The sequence below is a fragment of the Leucoraja erinacea genome, chromosome 18 (assembly GCF_028641065.1).
Source record: "Leucoraja erinacea ecotype New England chromosome 18, Leri_hhj_1, whole genome shotgun sequence".
Classification (NCBI taxonomy): domain Eukaryota; kingdom Metazoa; phylum Chordata; class Chondrichthyes; order Rajiformes; family Rajidae; genus Leucoraja; species Leucoraja erinaceus.
In genome coordinates, this window is record NC_073394.1 from 9,000,785 (window position 1) to 9,007,970 (window position 7,186).

A 7,186-nucleotide genomic window follows, 5' to 3' on the forward strand; every position below is an offset into this window, starting at 1 on the left:
AACAATCGAGAAATCTAGCAAAATTCTAGAACAAAGAAGTTTCTAGCTGCTGCATGGAATGTCCCTATTCCATTAGGGACATGGAATACAGAAACAGGGATAATGAGCCCTTTGTGCTTGCACCACCCACCATTCAATAAAACCACAGCACCACTTCCATGCACTGCCTCCATGTTCATTAATATCCATTGATCTGTTTTGACAAAGTTCAGTGACTGAGCCTTCATGGCAGCCCTGGTTGAAGAATGATCAATTTCTTAATTCAGTCCCAAATGACCAAGCCTTATATCTTGAGACCCCCCCCCCCTGATTTTAGACATCCTAGTTTGAGAAACAGCATCTCCACGCCCATCTATCCAGCCCATTAAGGTTTCAATGAGATCAACTCTCATTGCCCAGTTTTAACTTCTGTGGCAAACCTGCCGTTCCAGGGATTAACGTGGTGAATCTTTGCTACACTCCCTCTAGCACAAATATATCACAGGACATAGAACAGGCCCTTCAGCCCACAATGTCCATGCTGAACAGGGTGCCAAGTTGAACGAATCACCGCGTCAGCACGTTCCAGGCACCCACCAACCTTTGTGTAAAAACTTGCCCGCACACTCCTTTAAATTTGCACCCTCTTGCACTAAAGGTTCCGCCTGTCTACCCTATCTAGGCCTCTCATCATTTTACACTTGAAACAGCACAACTCAATCCTAAAAGACACCTTCCATTGCATTTCCCCCCTTCTATTTAAAGAAACATCATCAAATGGTTTTAGTGACATCTTTTATTAATTGAAAATATTGGAGTTCAAGTGCGGAGTTTCAGGCACCTGGAGTGTACCCTGGCCCCATAAGTGGTTAAATAGCGACTCCCAATTAGTCCAAGGAAGCACATTTGTACTTATTTGTTCAATAAGTACAACATAAACCCAACTTCATTATTATGGCCAAAATGGAGCTTGGTTGACAAAATGAGGTTTACATCAAAGTGTTTTATTTAAATACATGCAAGTTCAGCTTGGTTACATTCTTTAAAGCTACTTATTGTGGTTGATGAACTCACCTTTGTTCTATTTGGCAAATGTTTGCATGTCTTTGAAATGTTGGGATTGTATCGTACGATTCAAGATAAATTAAACTTGGCTTGTGTGTAACACTGAATAAAGTCAGTGAGGTTCATGGAGTAAAAAACAAACTGCTGGGGGAATTCAGCGGGTTAAGCGGCATCTGTGGAGGCAAGAAAAGGTCAATATTCCAGGGCATCGACCGAAATCATTGACCTTTTCTCTGCTCCCACAGATGCTGCCCGACCTACCGAGTTCTTCCGGCAGTTTGTTTCTTAATCCCAATTCAAGCATCTGTGTCAAGTTACTTGGCGAGTAGCTATCTCACTCACTCCCCCCCCCCCCCCCCTACTGACGAGCGCTTTTTAATGGAAAACCTCTACCTCAGCCCCCATACCCCTGCCTATTCCCCCCCTTCCCTATTAATATTCCACCTTTTCAAATACATCCAATTGTTTCCTAAGTGATGTTGCAGAGTCTGCCTCAAAGTATTCGTGCAGCATCCATGCCCACAGAAGGTTGTTGTTGAGGATTCTTAAGGCCCTGTCCTACTTTCCCCGAGTTACTCACGAACTCTCCCGAGTTTTCCCCTTGATTCGAACTCGGAGAATTACGGTAATAGCCATTCGTAGGTACTCGGGGCTATTTTTTTTTTTTAAACTCGTGGACATTTTTCAAGAAGATGAAAAAACGTCCCGACTTACCCGATACCCCGAGTTCCTACGGCTGGCATTACGACCCGCTACGAAACATCTCCGAACTCCTAAGAGCTCGCTACGAACATTCCCCGAGTTCGAATCAAGGGGAAAACACGGGAGAGTTCATGAGTAACTCGGAAAAGTGGGACAGGGCCTTAACAAGCCTAGTCAAATGTGGATTGAAGGGTTTTGGAAGATTGCACCATTTCAAATTCAGCTGGCACTTTCAAGGAAATTTCCATTGGCTTCCTCCACTTGATTTGCTTTACAGATTAATTCTCTGCCAGAATTTTGCCTCCCACATCCTAACCTCAAGACCCAGTCAGCCATCGCACATTACAGTACATTGGAAGACCCACAGGCTGATGTGCAAGACACTTTGAAGCTGTAACAACATGTTCTAACACTCTACATGCAAGAAAGCATTTGCTGAAGAGAAAGCAAGATGTTTCAGGTTGAAGACCCTTCATGAGTTCCAGGAAAAATAAGTTAATTTTAAAATAGGCACAAAGTTCTGGAGTAAATCAACGGGCCAGGCCGCATCCCTGGACAAAGAGAATGGGTGATGTTTCGGGTCAGGACCGTTCTTCAGACTCAGGGGGTCTGGCGCTAGACATCACCCATCCTTTTTCTCCAGGGATGCTGCCTGACTCACTGAGTTACTCCAGCACTTTGTGTCTATCTTTGGTACAATGCGCTCCATAATGTTTGGAACAAAGACCCTTCATTTATTTATTTTCCTCTATACTCCACAATTCGAGATTTGTAAAAGAGAAAAAAAAACCACGTGGTTAAAGTGCACATTGTCAGATTTTAATAAAGACCATTTTTATACATCTTGGTTTCTCCATGTAGAAATTACAGCAGTGTTTATACATAGTCCCCCATTTTAGGGCACCATAATGTTTGGGACATGCTGCTTCGCCCGCAAGTTGTCACTTGCGGGCGGAGCACCATGGCAAATTCCTTGTATATGAATACTTAGCCAATAAGCTTATTCATTCATTCATTCATTTGTTTGCACTTGAGCAGATAGGATGTGTCTATACATTTCAGAATTCATTATGCTACTACCATCAGCAGTTATATCATCAATGAAGATAAATGAGCCAATACCTTCAGCAGCCATACATGCCCAGGCCATAACACCCCCACCACCATGTTTCACAGATGGGGTGGTATGTTTTGAATCTTGGGCAGTTCCTTCTCTCCTCCATACTCTGCTCTTGCCATCACTCTGATATAACTTAATCTTCGTCTTACCTGTCCACAAGACCTTTTTTTCAAAACTGTGGTTACTCTTTTAAGTATTTCTTCTCAAACCGTAACCTGGCCATCTATTTTTGTGACTAACCAATGGTTTGCATCTTACAATGTAGCCTCTATATTTCTGCTCATGAAGTCTTCTGCAGACAGTGGTCATTAACAAATCCACACCCGACTCTTGAAGAGTGTTTCTTATCTGTTGGACGGGTGTTTGGTGATTTTTCTTTATTATAGAGAGAATTCTTCTGTCATCAGCTGTGCAGGTCTTCCTTGGTCTGCCAGTCCCTTTGTGAGTAGTAAGCTCACCGGTGCTCTCTTTCTTCTTAATGATGTCCCAAACAGTTGATTTTGGTAAGCCTAAGGTTTGGCTGATGTCTCCAACAGTCTTATTCTTGTTTCTCAGTCTCATAATGGCTTCTTTAACTTACATTAGCACAACTTTGGTCCTCGTATTGATAAACAGCAATAAAAGTTTCCAAAGGCGATGGTAAGACTGGAGGAAAGATTAGGTGCTGAGAGCTCTCTTACACCTGCATAAAGGAGGCAATTAAACACACCTGAACAATTACAAACAACCTCTGAAGCCATTTGTCCCAAACGAGCAACCAAAGGGGGAAGGGGGGAGACTATGTATAAATACAGTTTCAATTTCTACACGGTGAAACCAAAATGTATAAACATTCCCTTTAATAAAATCTGACAATGTGCACTTTAACCACATATGAGTTTTTCTATTACAAATCTCTGTAATATACTGTATATAACAGCATCTGCAGTTCCTTTCTGCACACATTAGTTTTAAGTTGGGGAGGGATGGTTGGGACAAAGGGAATTTCTCTGATGGGGAGAAGTAAAGTCTGCCGTGGTGATAACCTGTTCATGCAGCATCGATTTGATCTATCAATTATCCTCTTGCCCACACTCTCTGCAAGTTAAACTTCAGTTTTATAAATGGACTTAAAACCTAAAATGCTTACACATTTCTCCTCTCTCAGATGCTGCCAGACCTGCTGAGTGTTTATACCATTTTCTAGTATTATATTACTTCCCGAACTGCATGTTCTCGATTCTTTTTATTTAAAGAACGTGATCTTTTCTGTGCTGACTGCTCTGCATGGTTTCTCTGCTTCAGTTTCCTCCCACATGGTTTCTCTGCTTGCAATGCCCTCCGTTTTAGTTGTAAATACAATCCTTCCTTTCGTCCCAAGCACTGTGATGTTTCCCTTTGGCACATTTTGTCACAAAGCTGCAGTAAAGAGGTTTAGATTAAAAGTGTTTTCTAAAGGAGCCTTCCGCTTGCCGAAAGGATTCTCTACAAATGTCTTAAGAGACCTTAAGCAGCACGGTTTTGAGTTCTGCACTGATTTGTGGTCACAAATAACCTTAGGAATACACTCTGATATCGCCATACAACTTTAAACGGTGTGCTGTGCAGTTATTTGTTAAAATAAACATATATTTTCTCTCTCTCTCTCTCTTCCACACACAACCACCAACACTAACTATAGGGCTGACTGATGTCATAGCCTTCTCAGCATCGGCTTACGAGACCAGCTTCCATGAAGTACTACCAGCGTATCTCCAATCACTCTGAAGAACGGACCTGACCCGAAATAGCATCTGACCATTCTCTCCACAGATGCTGCCTGACCTGCTGAGTCTCACCAGCCCTTTGCCAAAATCTAGTTTCTAGTATCTACATGTTGCTGATAACATAACATAACATAGTGAACACAAATATATGTAATGCATGGACTGGCCTTCTCTGCATATCCCAAATACCTGGGCTGACATTCTCTCAACTAATTCTTCAACACATACATGCTAGTCTCCTCTCAGTTCCCCTCACACCATGGTCACCTGATTCATTATTATGTATTCAATATATTGTGGCAGAGAATTAGACTTTATACTTCTCTATCCCTGCCCTCCACCATAATTTCTGGACAAACTAAGAACCGTACCATTCGCATACATTGGGTTCGATCTAAAGGTACCCACCTCTGCCTCACTGGGACCACACCCATCCATCTGCACTCACTAATGCCCATGTCCCACTTAGGAAACCTGAACGGAAACCTCTGGAGACTTTGCGCCCCACCCAAGGTTTCCGTGCGGTTCCCGGAGGTTTTTTTGTCAGTCTCCCTACCTGCTTCCACTACCTGCAACCTCCGGCAACCACCTGCAACCTCCGGGAACCACACGGAAACCTTGGGTGGGGCGCAAAGTCTCCAGAGGTTTTCCCGTTCAGGTTTCCTAAGTGGGACAGGGGCATTAGCCATTACACTGCCCTTCTGACAACTATGACTGGACGTACAATAGTTATTGTGGAGACCGTGGTCATAGTTAGACAAAAGTGCTGGAGAAACTCAGCGGGTGAGGCAGCATCTATGGAGCGAAGGAAATAGGCAAAGTTTCGGTCCGAAACTTTGCCTATTTCCTTCCCTCCATAGATGCTGCCTCACCCGCTGAGTTTCTCCAGCACTTTTGTCTACCTTCGATTTTCCAGCATCTGCAGTTGCTTCTTGAACCCGTGGTCATAGTTCGTCCCCAGCTCTTGTTACTCCGAAACCGGACTGATCCTTACTGTTCCATCTCACCCAGAGATAAATGTCTAACCACATATCCAGGCCATCATCAAGACCACCAACTCAGACCACCATGGTATCATCACCTGCATCACCCGTGCTTGCGCCCATGTGATACTGAAAGCCTCCACCAAGTCTCTGGCCACAACCAAATTCCAAATCACTGCTCTTCGGTTTCTCAAGTTGCATCGTCCATTTATGCAAGATCAACTGAAGTTCTGGTTTTCAATCGTTTTTTTTCTTTAAAGTTCCAATGCGGAAACAGGCCCTTCGGCCCACCGTGTCCGTGCCAAACAGCGATCACCTCGATACTTGCTCTATCCTACACACTAAAGACAATTTACAGAAGTCATTTAACCTACAAATCTGCACGTCTTTGGAATGTGGGAGGAGACCGGTGCACCTGGAGGAAACCCACGTGGTCACAGGGGGAACGTACAAACTCTGTACAGATAGCACCGATAATCAGGATTGAAGCTGGGTCTCTGGTGCTGTGAGGCAGCAACTCTACCACTGCGCAAATCCACATCTTGGTGTTGACGTCTTGCACTGCCCAAAATCTGCAAGAAATTGCAGAGTTGTGGACACAGCCCAGTCTATCTCACATACTAGCCTCCCCCAAACTCCATCTACATCTCATGTTGCCTTGGGAAAGCAAGTAACATACAAGCCCGTTATTCTGTCTCTCCTCTCCCATTGGGCAGAAGGTACAAAAGCTTGAAAGCACATACCACAGGGTTCAAGAACAGCTGTTTCCCAGCTGTTATCAGACTCTTGGAACAGTCCTCTCACATGCTAAGGATGTATTCCTGATCATCTAATCTCCCTCGATGATGGCCCTCACATTTATTTTTATCTGTACTTTCCAATAACAGTAACACTATATTCTGCACTCTCCTTTCTCTTTTGCAGTGCACATTTCACTCATGTACAGCAAGATTTATCTGTACGGCACCTAAAGCAAAGTTTTCACTGTATCTCAGTACACTCGACAATAATAAATACCAATAATGATTCGTACCAAGACCCTCCGCAGCCACCTCTCCTACTTCCATTGGTTCCCCATTGACATACACTTCCATTTTGAATTTCTTAAGCTTGTTTTCGGATCCCTCCAGGGCATCACCTGTCCCTTTTTCCTGCAACCTCCTTCAGCTCTGCAGCCAGAGATCTCTGCACTTCTCCAATTCTCCTGTGGAACAGGTTTATCTTCCACTCTCTACGTCAGGAAGAGGTGCCTTCAGCTGTCTGGGCTCCAGAATTCCCCGTCTCCTTTTTTTTTGTTGCCTTTTTACTCCTTAAAACCCATTCTTTACACGAGGTGTGCAGCGAGAATCAGCCCAGGTTATATGAGGAAAGAGCACAATCTACTTCCAAGCAAGACTGATCTAACAGCCTTGGTCACTTTATGGGTGGCAAACCAATATTGGCCAGTCCTTTGGTGACCCATCCTAATCTCACTTTGTTTAGTCTTAAATTTTGTGATTATCTAGCTGGGAAGCACATTAGCAAATTATATTAATAGCCTCCCAACAATTTATTGCCAAACTTAAAAACTGACCAATCCTTAAATGTAATGT